We start from the raw sequence: 14235 nt of genomic DNA on the forward strand, positions 1-14235 counted from the left end.
GGGATCAGCTCGGATCGTGGCCAGTCGACCGGGCGAAGATGGCTGCCGGGGGAGCCGGGAGCAGTCACGTGTCCCGCCGGCACCGCCTCACGCCCCTCCGTCGCCCGCGAGTGCTCGACCCCGCGGGGTCGTAATAACCCCGAGCTGCCTGGGCCGCGGAACTGTAGCGCGGGCCGGCCGGGAAGGCCAGCTCTCGTCGCCGCCGTCCCGAACCCGGACGCTGGGCACCCGCTCCCGGAGCAGAAGGAAGCCTTTCCCCGGCGCGACCCGCACCTCGCTGGGCGAGTAGGCATGCGCAGTCCTCGCGCCGGCGCTCCGGGTTTTCGCCGCAGCCCGGGAGGCGGGGCCCTGAAGCTCCCACCTCGAGTGAGCCCCACGCGGGAAGTTGCTCCCTGAGCGTCCTCCCTCGCCGCTAGGCTTCGGGCAGTTTGCGGCCAGGCAGCTCTGTTAGTTTGGGGGCGGAAGATGAGAATCTGTGGATAGGGCTTTGAGAATCAGAGATTGGAATGTAGGAGTGATCAACGAGGAGTTGCCCTATGTGTCGCACTTTTGGGGTCGGGAGGAGAGAAATGCAAGTTTAGTTCGCAAACTGGGCCCCTGGCCTGGCTTCCCGAAGGCTGTTTCCATTCGACGCCCTCAGACTCGTGAGCTGCTCACCGCTCGGGCTGCGCCCCGAATGGTCTGTCACCCTGACCGCTGTGTGAGATCCATCTGGCTTCCCTTGGCGGCTTCCTACCACCGCACAGGCTGCGCCTTTCTTGTTAGGAAAAGCTCCCCCTCCGGCCCCGGTTTCACATTTCTTCAAAGTAAAATACTATGTGCCCAGTGGTGCGCAGTCGGGCCCGTGTCCATTTAGGCCCGGGCCACAGCTCTCCTGCAACCCCGCCCGGCAGGCCACGGCGCCCGCAACCCCGCCCGGCCGGCCGCCTGGCCCGCCCCCTGGCCATCGCGAACACCCGGAGAAGCGGACTCCACCGCGCGGGAAGCCTGGCGGCTCGGCCGCGGACTGGGCATGCTCGGCAGCCCCGGAGGCTCGCGGTGGCTGGTCTGAAGCTTTCGCACCAGCGAGGCAGCGGCCGGGACGGCAGCGGCCGGAGGCAGGCAGGGCGGGCGCGGTGAGGGCCGGCTGGGCAACCGCGCTGCCTTTGGGCCTGGCCAGCCAGCCTGAGGCGTCCTTGGAGCCTCGACGCGGTACTGCCTCGCATTTCGATCCGCGGCGGGGCTCGGAGAGCGGATTCCAGCGGCTGCCACGACTCCGCCGCGGGTGAGTGTCGGGGCGGAGGCCAGCGGTCGGCCTCTGGGTGGCGGGGGTGGGGTTGGAACCAGGGGACACGGGTTTCGGGTGCTTGCCGGGCCTGACGCGGGGGGCGGCGGGCGCCCCGAGCGAGGGGGCGTGAGCGCAGCCGGGGCGCCGTCGCTCGCGTCCCTGGCGGGCGAGGCGGGGCGCCGCCTGTCCTCTTGGGAAGGGTCGGCGCCGAAGGGGCGGGCCGCCGGCGGTCCCCCCTCAAAGTCGGGGTGGGGAGGAAGGCGGAGGCGGCGGGGGCCACCTTGCCCAAGGTGCTGCGTGCAGACTGCAAGGCTGGCGGGGTTCTGTTGGAGCGAACGACGGTGGCGGGCGGAGGAGCGGGTGGCGGGGCCTTGGGGCTGTGGCCCGCCTGCTGTTCGGAGCCGCGCAGGGGCCGGTCCCTCTGGGCCAGGCCGACCCGCCTCCCGGCCCAGCAGCGTGACAGTTGGTACCCCCGGGCCACGTCGCAGCCGGCCGGCGCCACGGCTTCAGGGATTCCCCACCGCGGACCTTCGATGCCCCTCGACGACGGAGCAGGTGGGACCCCCTTCCCTGAGAACAAGCTCCTTCTCCCGAGGACGCGCACCGGTCCCTGCCTGGGCTGGCGACGGCTGAGACCCCGCGCGGCTGCCCCCGCCGGGTGGGACGTCCAGTGGGCCGCCAAGGACTGGAGGTCCCGGCAGGACGCTGCTCTCCCTGGGAACAAGGGGTCTGCGGATTCCCAGGCAGCCTAGCAAGGGCAAAGCAGCAGCACCAGCAGCTTCTCCCACCATGTTCATGAACTCGGGCCTGAAGCTTGTCTGGTGGGTTGTGTTGGGTGCTGGGTTCAACTAACGGGTTGGGCTCTAGTAAACGCATGTTCTCTCTTCAAGGAAAGACTGAGGTGAGGGTTGCTTGCTGTGCACAGAGGGGGAAGGAAGGAATCCCGGCAGGTGCTTCTCAGGTGTTTGTTTTCACCTTCAGACTGTACAGACTTAAACGGCGCACGCTTATGAAACCAAGAAGGCAGGCCGCTTTCTGAAAAGGAAGTTTATGTTCTGTGTTGCTGGGCCTGCCTACTGTTTTAGCTCTCCTGACATTTACCTACCTGGGCCATGAAAGCTGTTTGGACAGGTTATTTTGCCTTCTGCTTGGGAATGTTTCTCTTTGGCTGCCCGTTATGGTAGTGGTGAGCGTCCATCCTCCTGTGTTATGAACTCCCCACGCCCTCTGGGGAGTGGGCGTTGAACATTCGGGAGGGACTGAGTGGGCAGAAAGAGAGGAGTAGGACTGGGGCCATAGGAAGGAGAAGGGAGGAGAAGGGAGTTGTCTGGGGCTGCCCAGACATCCTAATAGGGCTGGGGGCTGTGGCTTGTGCAGGGGAAAAGAGCTGGGCATTTTGGGTGTAACGTGTCCCTGAGAGAAGCTGGTGGGGGATGGGTGCCTGTCTGGTCAGTGCTTCAAGGGAAGCCCAGGGATGTTTGGTGATTCAGCAGGTGGCATTCTTCCAGCTCTGGAGCCATGCCTTGGCCAAACAGGCAGGCAACAGATCCTGCCTGCTGTTGTAGGTGCTGGCTTTGGGGAAACCTCCAAGAGCTCCCTTTTGTCTCTAGCAGTTCATTTCCCTTCTTTGGTTCATAGTTAGGTGTGGAGGCCCTGGTCCTTCCAGTTTGCTTGTCTCTCCATCTCTCAGATATGCTGGGTTCTACTATGTAGTTTAAGTAGTTATCCTGCAAATAGCCCTTGTCTTCTATTTTTGCTTCAGAAACTGCAAATTTGTATTCTTAGTAAAATAATAAAACATTTGTGCAAATCTGAATTGCTGATGGCTCTTTAAAATATGGGAGACATTAAAAAATTAAGCTATGGATTAAATTGGCATGAAAGGATTAAATTGGCATTAAAATATTGGTTTTTTCTTTGGCATGTCCCAGACATCTTGTACAGCACCTGACTTGTGGGGCTCAGTATACATTCATTCAGCTGAAATTTTCAAAGTTCTGTTCATCTGGTTTTTTTTGTTTGTTTGTTTGTTTAACCTGTAAAAGGAGTTTTACTGTCAGCATTTTGAGAATATATAACATCGTTTATGTGCTTGGCCACTTGAAGGAACTTTGTATGTTTTTATAATTATAGCTCTTGTGTTGACTATAGACGTTCAATTTTACCTTGAAAATGCAATTCTATTGTTTTTCATAATTTGTGAGTTTTGTTAAAGCTGTTATTTACATCGTAGCAGTTCCTGAGTCAGATACATGTGTATACTTTGCTAACTGTCTCATAAAAATCTAAAGGATTCTTATAGGACTTGATCAGTTTCTGTAAACTAAAAAGTACAACTGCTGCATATCGAATATGCTTTCATTATTTAGTTATTTATTTGGCACAGGGTCTTGCTTTGTGGTTGTATTCACTAGGCTTTCAATTCACTAGGTAGCCCAAGCTGGCCTTGAACCTGATGTGCTCTTCCAGCCTCAACCTCTGCCTGCAAGGGTTGGCATGACAAGGTGGGCCACCATGCCTGGCCAAATATGCCTTAAGTTTTAAAACTTCATTTACTACAAAGTATTTCAGAAAAAGTGTCGAATTCCTGACATTTACTATGCAGTGAAAAGTGCTGCTGTGGAGAAGAATGAAACTTTTGTAGGTAAAAATTCTGGGTTGCTTGCACACGGGGATAGTTATAATTGGGGAGGGGATGGGAGTTCACTCTCCTGCCTTTACTTTGGTATTTTGTTACTTCCTCCAGTTGTTTAGCTATTTCTTTTCTCCTGAAATTACTAGAGGCTTCAACTTTCCTGGCATGGGCTTGTTTATTTAAAGCTTTGGCCAGGAAGATCTGAGCATTTTCTTACATAGGTTCAGTCAGTGGTGGTTCTAATTTCTTGACTGTCCAATACACTTTCCTACCTTTTTAAATGGCTACCTGCTCAGTGACCTTTGGAGTATACAGTGGCTAGTGTGCCTGTTTGTGGGCGTGGCAGATTATGAATGGCTTTGTCTTTGTTTTACATGTAGCTGTAGTCAAAACAGTCTCCTGGAGGAACTTTCATGGCATGCCTGATCTTAAATATTTTGACTTTTCTGTTAAAGGCTTTTGGGCAGAATAAAAATGTTTATTTCTTGTCTCTTACTGTATTTCAGAGCTCTCCTATAAAGGTGGTTATCTTAATTAAGCTACCTGATCACAAGAAGATCATGTTTTGGATCAGTACAGTTGGATGTGGGAGACAATATTGGAAATGGGGAGTGTGGAGAGTGAAAGAAGGTGAAGAGAAGGCAGAGAAGGGAGGAAGGGGTGGGGGAGCGAGGTGCTATCTTGGTTTTGTACCTGACTGGGTGACTTCTGGTTTCAGCAAAGCTGAATTCAGTGGCTGATAAACCAACCAGCTTCAGAATATTTTGCCCCATCCTATATCTGTATCTCCACATACAGGCCTACCACAAATCAAATATATATAAACAAACACTGAGAAGTACACACACAGATTCACAGACCGTCACACACGGAGCGGGCTTGGGGAACAGGCCTCAAAAGACACACTGTTTCCCAAAAACCAAGGATTTCAACTTTTTTTGCAATTAATATCAAGGAAGGAAATTAGGTCACAGTTACAGGAGATTGAAATTCAACCAAGGCTTGTATGTCAGAGAGATTCCCCTCCATTTTTAGGGGCCAATTGATCTGTCCTTTTTTGATGCAAAGTTACTAGAGGCTTGAACTGAGGCAGGTATTGTGAATGCAGCTAAGGTACAATTTAGAGAACTTGGTAGTTTTTACCTTTTAGGCTTCTGATGCTGAGAATTGATTTAAAATGCTTTGTTCTTGGCACAGATCTATTCCTGTTACTAGGTATGTATATATTCTTTAAAACTTCTTGAGTAATTTTGTGTTTTTGACTTGCATAAGTGGAACTGATTTCATTTGACATTTTCAGACATTCATGGAAATTGGAAGACCTTTGTTCAACATTTTGTGAGATTCATATTGTTACACGTTTATCCAGTTGCATGGCTGTGGCTGCTGCTTTGTAGGGCTGGTCAGATAGGTGTCTACTACATTTTGTTACCCATTTTCCAAGTGATGGATGCTTGTCTCCACAGGTACTGTAATGAGCATCCTACTTCTGTTTTCTTAATGATGAGTGTAAGAATATTTCTAGGGTGGTAGTTCTCCAAGTGTGGTCCACAATCAGCTGCATCAGTATCACCTGGGAAACTTGTTAGAAATGCAGATTCTAGACCTGAGTCAGAAACCTTGTTGATAGGTCTCATTAATCTGTGTTTTAACCTGACCATCTTGGAAATTCTGAGGTAGGGGAAAGTTTGAGAACCACTCATATCACTCTTAAGGATATATACTATACCTAGGAGTAGGATGGAGTAGGTATACACATTTTTACTGGAGAGTACTTCAGACACTGTAGGTACTGAGCTGGTGGTCTATACACCCACATCAGTGCACGAGGGTACTTGATCCCCCATGTTCTTGCTATGTCTGACATTAGCCTTCTTTCATATTTTACTAATATTTTGTGGTTATATAGTGGGATCTGGTTGCTTTATTTTGAATTTATGTATTTTTTAGTGAATTGGATATTTATTTAATATATTTCAATATACTTGTTAGCCATTACAGTTTCCTTAATCAGCCATAGTTTTTTCTTATACGTTTATTTGCAGATGTTTCTTGCATATTCTTATGTGCCTATTAACTTTGCTTTTTTTTTTTTTTTTTTTTAATCGGTACCAGGGATCGAACTCATGACTGTTCGCTTGCAAGGCAGGCAGGCGCTTATGCCGCTGAGCTAAATCCCCAGCCCCATGTGCCTATTAACTTTGTCAATGGTAACTTTAAAAAAATTTTAATTTTTCTAAAGCCCAAGTCCATTAAACTTTGCCTTATGCTGCACTTTAGCAATATTAATATGGTCTTTCTCACCCTAGCAGTACAAAGATATTCAGTATTCTTTCATTTTTCTAATTTTATTGTTCACTTTGAGGGCTGTATATTTGGCATGAGGAAGGAATACAGCTTTATGTTTTTTCTTTCTGTTTTGTGAGACTGTTTTTCACATCATCTATTAAACAGTGTATTTTTCCTTCATATTTTTTTCTGGCACAGTTTTTTTTATAGATAAGGTTACCATATATATATGAGTCTGCTTTTTGAACTTTATTTAAATGTAGACGTATAAACTGGCTAGAATTAAATGTGTAATTTATTATTATTGATGGATGTGCATATTGGTGAAATCATCGTGGTCAAGATACAGAGCATTTCTGTCACCCCACAACTACTCTTGGGCCCCTTTACAGTCCATCTCCTCCTTTTATTCTCAGGTTGAATCAAGCACTATAATTTCTAGAAATTTGTATAAATAGACCATACAATATGTGTGTTTGGTTCCTTTCACTTAACATGGTTTTTAAAATATTTTCCTTTTTAATTATGCTAAAATATACAGAACAAAATATATAATTTAACCATTTTAAGTGTATAATTTAGAGGTCTCATATACATTAATATTGTTGTGCAACCATCACCATTATGTATCCCCAAGACATTGTTATTATCCTAAACTGAACTGGTCCTTTAAGCTCAAACTACTGAATCTGAGATTCCTTATGAAAGGCTGGATTTTTTGTTTATTTGTCCTCTATTTTGTTCCACTCCTCTGTCTGATTCAATGCCAAATTCTTATTTCTTTATTATATCTTTGTAGCCTGTATATATTGGCTTGCAAAAGCCCTATTTTAACTCTTTGTCAGACCTCAGCTGGAGTAAGCGTAGCTCTTCATTCTTCTGAGTATATTTTAAAATGCTTGTTAAGTTCTCAACACAGTCTAGGATATGTCAATGGCAGTGTATCTGATATAAGTCTCAGATGGGCAGAACTGACATCTTTTTCTAATTTTATTCATGAATATAGTCATCATCCCATCTTTTATATAGAGTTTACAATTTTCTCTGCGTGGTAATGTTTGATTATTGACACAAGGTCACAAGGTTTTATGGATGCTTTACCACTGAGTCATACCCCCAGTTCATGATACATTTTTAAATAAAGGTAGTGTGTTGTTTTAGGAAGAATTTAAGGGAGGCAGAATTGGGGCTCTGTGACAGGTCTTTAAAAATCTCCTTTCTTTTCACATCATCTGTGACATTGGTCAGGTTACTTCCTCTTGTGGCCCCAGTTCCTTTTTCCCAAAATTGCTAACAGCAACTCCCTAGTGAGGCTGTTGAGAGGTTTTAAAGGGTTAATGTCTAATGCCGGAGAGACATGCAGAAAGCAGGCCTTGAATGAGTGCTGCTCAGTGAATGTTGATGTCATGCCTCCCCTAATACTGGCTTTAAATAGTATAAACTTTATATTTTTATCTGCTTCTAAAGACTGATAATGACCATCAGAAAAGCAAAATGAGTGAGCCAACCAGTTAATAGTATAACACTCTCCAAGTCCCCATCCATGCTTCTGCCTAGTCTTGTAGGATTTTTCAAAAAAGGTGGATACTTCTAAAGAATTTTACAGTCTAGCGGGGTGGGGGGAGCAATACACAACTAATATACATGGAGCAATTAGAGAACTCTGTGACACATAGTATATAATTAGGGTTAAATGCTGCAGTGCTAGTGGGGAAGAAGCCTGCTTTGTGAGTTTTCGTTTGGCTTCGGTAGACTTACATTACAGAGAAGAGAAAAGGGAGGAAAAACTGAGTATAATGAACATTTTATCAGAAGCCCAAGGGCCCAATAGTGAACGCCCTCGATGATGATTTTTTTGCCTGGACCTAAATGTCTTAAAATCATTGCTTTGGGACCAGTGGTAGGTGGTCACCTAACTGGTAGTTCTATGACTTTTAGTACAGTGACTAAGAGCGCTGTGCTTGGAGCTATAGTGCTTGGGTTCGGGTCTTGGCCTCACCATGGAGGAGTGTTGCAGCCTAAGGTTAATTGGAGCCCCTGTGAATCAGTCTCCTCTACTGTTCAGTGGTATAATAACAGTAGCTACCTTATGATGTTGTGAAAGCTATGTAAGTTAACGGTTTTTAAGGCCCTGAGTGCCTGACACGAGTTGTATCATCAACTGTAAATCACTGTGACAATACCTGAGATACTTTGTTTTCTGAGACAGTCTTGCTCTGTAGTTCAGGCTGGAACTCACTATGTAATGATAGTGACTCTAATCTTCCTACCTCAGCCTCCCCAGTGCTGGGTTTACAGGCGTGTGGCACCATGCCTGGCTAGATACATCTTTTAAGGAAGAAATATTTATTTTGGCGCATGATTTCAGAGATTTTAGTTTGTGGTTCTTGGCCTGTGGTGGGTGGTGCATCATGGCAGGAATATATAATGGAAGAAGCTGCTCGCCTAATAGTAGATGACATTCAATAGAGATAGAAAGGGCCAGGCTTCCACATTCTGCTTCAAGGGAATATTCCCAATAGCCACCTTCCTTCCAGTAGGCCCTGCCACCTAAAGAGTGTGCTGTTTTGTGATAGCAACATGGGCTGCTAGCCAAGCCTTTGACAGGGGCTTTAGGGGGCTTCTGAGCCAGGACAGATTAGAAACTTGCTGCCCTGCTCACCACTTTGTGATGTGGTTCAGGAACTTTGTAACCATGGTGGAGAGAAAACTGGAAGGGTGTGTCTAGACTCCTCAGCAGCATGACATGCCATGAGTGCACCCCATCTTAGCAAGGTGACATGACGTGTTTTCATTTTGTCCCTTTGCATTTTCCCTCCCATAAACCAAAGAGGTAGGGGACGCCTGTCTATCATTTTATTCCCACGGGAAAACCGTGGGGCTGAGAAATTAACTGTTCAGTTACGTAGCCTGATGGTACAGAGACAGAAGATGCTCTTGTTTGACTGGTTTGATTGTAGTGGAAAGCTGTGTTTCTAGGAAAGAGAAGGTTGAGTATCTCTCTAGCAGTGGCAGGTAGGATAGCTGTACCCTATGTACAAAGCTTAGCACAGTGCTACACTTGTACATGCTAAGTCCTCAAGAAATGTGAATGTATGTGATCATTATAACATGCGTGTTTGCTTTTCAGACTTCATTTTAGCTGAACAGTGTTATATATAAAAGCTGTGGAATTTAGGAACTTTTAGAAGTGAGACGTTTATAGGACCTTGCATTTTAGATTAACTCAGTGGAGATTAGTAAATGGTATTTAGGGAGAAACTCTAGTCCAGATTTTTCCCTTCACTGGTTGGTGGGGATGTCTTGTACCCTGGCACCCTATGAAAGCTTGTTTGCCTGGGGAGAGGATGTAGCAGGGCAGAGAGATGGGAAGATTGTTGGGGAAGACTGCGGAGGCTGCAAAGGCATGGACAAGAGTGACAGACTCTTGGGCCAAGTTTTTTTTTTTTTTTCTTTTAGTTTTTTAGTTTTATCACAGGAGCTTCAAACAATAGCCGATGTGTTGAGAGTGAGCTTTGGGATCTGAGTGCTTAAGAGTTCAGTGATGGAGTTAGTACATGTGGACAGGTAATCTCATGACCAGACATCGAGTGCTGTATCACAGCTGTACACCAAACCCCCAGCATAGAATTGGGCTGCTGGACAGAGAAAGTCACTTCCTCCAGGTTCCCCATGTCAGGAGAGTGGACAGAAGGAAATGGTGACAGGATAGTGTAGATAGAACCAGAAGTGGTCTTTTTTCTTTTGTCTTAAATCTGAAAGTTACAAAAAGAGACAAAAAAAAAAAAATCTGAAAGTCACATGGGCTTTCCGTTTTTAATGAGGTAACTCATCATAGAATGGAGTGTATAAAGGTGTATGTTTCAGTGGTCAGGGCACATCAGAGGAGAACTGGGGACTGGGACTGTGTTTTCCAACCTCTCAACAAGTCACAGGAGTGCTGGACAGTGTACTTTGTCTTTAAAAAGTGACTTCATTGTATCCATTTCCAAGGGGTGTAATGCTTGAGAATATTTGGACTCTCTCATTAAAGTAAAATAACCTTTTTGAAAGATATATTATAGGTATTTTTGGTGTTTTTGAAACAAGATCTTGCTTATGTGGCCCAGGTTGGCCTCAAACTTACCATGATCTCCGGCCTGAAGTGCTCAAGTGCTAGGATTACAGGCATGTGCCACCACACTCATCTAAAAATATAAAAAATAGTTTTCCCTTCAGTGTTGACACAAAATTCTATTTTTGCTCACTATTTCCAATTTGTCTTTCCTCCTTTTTTTTTTGTCTTTCTTCCTTTTGTCTGTTCCATAATACCTTGATAAATAATGTGTGGGCTGACCTTGGGAGCCAGCTGAGTGACCTGGGAATCTTGGGGCTCTGCTTTCCTGTCTGCAGATGCAGAATTTGAACTAGCTAACCCTCACTAGATAGATAGTTCTGGATGCCATGACTCCTTTGATTAGGACCTACCTGAAAAATATGGCTCAGGTACTCTTCATCTTCAACTGTTTATCCCTTTGATAAAACAGAAGCATAGTTTAGTACTTCCTCAGTCCTGTTTGGTTTCTCTAATGTGCAAACCACTTGTTAGAAATGGCAATAAGCAGTTGATTCTTCAGCTCTTGTACTCTGCAGGTTGTGATTGAGTATCTCCTGGCAGGCTCTCTGCTGAAGGAGCAAATATGAATGTTCAGTCTTTGTGCATTTCATGCAGGTATACTGTGTGACTCCACAAAGTTCAGGGCATGTTGTAACTAATATCCCTCTCTTAAACCACTAAACCCAGTTGGGGGTGATGTTTAAATTGGGAGTAGAGTTCCTAGCAGATTAAAGGGTAGACATTGGAGAAAAAAGGCCTGGAAGGAGGGTGGGGGGTGAACTGACCTGGTGAAAACTATTCCCTAAGGGAATGGGGAGGATCAGCTGGAGGTAACATTCAGATGAAAGCAGGGGCTAGCGAGATTGAAGTGTGGCGGTACAGCTGTGGGTAGGGAGATGCTGCCCAGTTTCCTTCCTGTCATACACACAGGTTGACTACTGGGCAGACATTTGAAGACAGGGTGGGATATGGATATACCTGAGACCAAAAGAGAAGGGGACTTATTATCCTGAGGAAATAGGAAGGAAAAGAGTATGAGGAGACATGGGGCCCTGGCTGGGGAGCAAGAGCAGTTGATAAAGGGAGAGCGAGCACGTCTGGTATGCTGGAGAGGAGGTCGTGGGACTAGAGAGACTGCAGAAGAAACGGCCTCTCCGTGGCAGTCAGCCAGCCAGCCAGTCTGCCTTGGTCACCTGAGATAGAGGGAGGGCAGGTGAGGTCGTAGGAACAGGGTGTACTTGGCTCTCTGGGCATACCTGTGGGGTTGTAATGACCTTTGCCATTGGTGAGGTGCTGGGACAATAAGGGTCCTCTGGGTAGTAGGAACCAGGAATCAAGGACCTAAGTCGCTGATTTTGAAAGTCAGCTGGGGAGCAACAGAAAGAGCTGGGTGCTTGAATTTAATCCCTTTTGGTATACTGGCCTTTTTTTAAATGAAATAATAATAAATAATAATGTGTGTTACAAGTGCTGTTGTGTGATGCCCATGGGGTAGGGAGTGACATCACATACTTGTTTAGCTGATCTGGGGAGTCGTAGCAACCTGGGTGACCTGGAGAATTACACTGAGCAGGGTGGTCTGCTGGTTGCCTTTCTAGTCATGCGGTGGCATGTTAATCATTCACCAGACTAGAGAGACTATAAGTGGGATTTTAAAGCTGTTGCGTAGCTATTGTCCCTGTGTCCCCAGCTTTGTGGCTAAGACTGTGTTTCCTTCCTTGTGTTTCCACCTGATGTTGTCACAGAGCCTATCCCTCTTATTCTGGGCTGTCAGTTTGCTCTCTTTATCTCGCTATCCAAAATGCACAGAAGAACCTGCCACGTGTGTCACAGCTCAGGGGAATAGGTGAGTAGCCTTAGTCTGTAGCTTAAGCTTCAGGTCCATAGCTTTGGTTTTGGACAAGGCTAGGATTACAGTGTGGACAAAGCAAAGTGTAAGCCCTATGGTGTTATCTTGGTAATGGGTCCAACAGATGATAATAAACAAATGTGAGGCACATCGTGTGATGAGGAGGCAGAGCCTCAGACATGCCCAGAAAGCATTCTACCATGCAATCTATCACATGGGCACAGGGCCACCTGAGTTACTTTGAAAGACCCCCCCCCCCCCTTACTAACAGCTGGGCAGTAGTCCAGGTTTCAACGAGGCTCTCAATATAGCTGGTTTTCTTCTTCCTCTGATTTTTAAATACAGAGACGAGTGCCTCAGAACATTGAGAAGTTTCTTGTTTCTATTTTTGGCCATGTGTTCAAAGGTCCTAATCAGTACATGAAGATTCTTGTTGGTGTCCATGAATGGGTTTCAGGAAGTCACCAAAATGAAATGTGTCACTTTGGTGTACATACTTAAGTGTGTCTTTTAGATAACATCTAAAGCTGTCATTGAATTTACCAGGAAAGTGCCTGAAAGTTCCTTTTTAATGACTAGATAAAAAGGCAAAACTGTGCCATAGAGTTTTTTTATGACTCCCCATCATGTTTGTAGGGGGGCTTTTGGGAAGTGCTGCCTAAAAGGAGTGAGTCAAGTGTTTGCTGAGAACATCACAGCAGTGGTTTGCGGCATGACACTTCTGTGTCTTATAAATGGAACAGGGTCAGGCTTTCCTCTGAGGAAATAAGAGAAGCAAAATGATGTAGCTGGCCTCACTGGAGACTTGCTAACTTACGGAAGAAAAGGGTGTGGGGAGGCAGATGAGATGTTGCAGCGTGAGGTTGTCCCTTACAGAGCACCGAGAGAGAGGATTGGGCCTTTAGGGGAAACAGAAGAACACTGGGCACGGAAAACAAGTCTGGAGAGTGCAGTGTAGGACTTTGGCTGCTGATGTCTATTCTAGGAGATTCTTTGCTTGAGAACTTCACAGTGCCTTACCTAAAGTGGGAAGTTCATGATTACTGCCTTCAAGACAAGGTTATGGAGGGTAGTTTCTATGAGTGATGGCATAGATGCTTACATATTCTTTGACCTGCCATTCTACATTTAGGGGTTTGATTTAAGAAATAATCAACATCATTTTATACCTGTTTATGATAGTGTAAAAACTGAAGCCTAAATATCTGGTAAGAGAGGGTCTTCGCTGAGCAAATGATGTGTATGCACATAATGGAATATAGACAATGTCCTTAGCAGACAGGTCAAGAATAATCATAAGGTGTTTTAAAACATTGCTGTGCATAAATAAGAGTGTATTATTTTTGTTAAACTATTGAGAAGAGGCTGGCTGAGCAGGCACCCTATTAGCCACTGGTAGCATAGTAATGAGGTAGGCAGGTCTACCAGTAATGAAGTAGGCAGGAAATATACCTGTTCTCACTAAGCAGTCTAGTCAGGAGTTAAAACCACATTAACCATCATAAACTTTGTGTGTGTGTGTGTGTGTGTGTGTGTGTGTGTGTGTGTGTGTGGCTACTCACAGGAGGATTATAAAAAGAGTGACTTCTTAACAAGAGTTCTACCATCTGCATTTATACCAGATGTGTTACTGTGTACTACTTAAGGTATTATCTGTTAGTGCGTAACCTGAAGTCGCTGATTTTCTTGAAAGCTGGAAGTGATTGAAATGTTATACTCCACTAGGCGATCAATGCTCTAATTTCGACCATCTTCCTTGGAGCTTCCCTTTCTCCTTAGCACTGTGCAAGGCTCTGTGAGTAGGAGGCTGTGGAAGCTGGGGCACTGCTGTTCAGTCGGAGCCAGCCAAAGCTTTGTATGAATAGTGCCCCTGCACCTTTACTGTATGTAAACTGTGCTGACCAAGGTTCCTCTGCATTTACCTTTGACCTAAGTGCTGACTTTCTTTTTGCTTCTTTCCATTTTATTGGGCTTCTATTTCCCCCACTCTTCCTTTTTCTCCTCCTCCATTAAAAGAATGTGTAGGTAAAAAGAGTTGCATTTATAGCTGTCACCCACAGATAACTACCATTATCATTTCGATGTACCTGTATATTCTG

At 45.9% G+C, this 14235-nt stretch overlaps 1 protein-coding gene across 4 annotated transcripts in view; it reads left to right on the top strand.

The window, feature by feature from the left end:
• The first annotated feature begins 1000 nt into the window (after positions 1-1000).
• Positions 1001-14235, top strand: part of Sgms1 (sphingomyelin synthase 1) — a 279814-nt gene continuing 266579 nt past the window's right edge. For 2 of the 4 annotated variants that reach the window (XM_013156809.3, XM_003473559.4), the window contains exon 1: positions 1001-1264. The gene's annotated coding sequence lies outside the window, so the exon portion shown is untranslated. Of the gene's footprint in view, positions 1265-1589; positions 1823-14235 lie in introns of those variants that run through there. The other 2 variants (XM_013156811.3, XM_063239509.1) reach the window with 1 other exon arrangement.

The sequence above is a fragment of the Cavia porcellus genome, unplaced genomic scaffold (genome assembly GCF_034190915.1).
Source record: "Cavia porcellus strain 051 isolate PalLab524CR breed Dunkin Hartley unplaced genomic scaffold, mCavPor4.1 scaffold_28, whole genome shotgun sequence".
Lineage (NCBI taxonomy): Eukaryota > Metazoa > Chordata > Mammalia > Rodentia > Caviidae > Cavia > Cavia porcellus.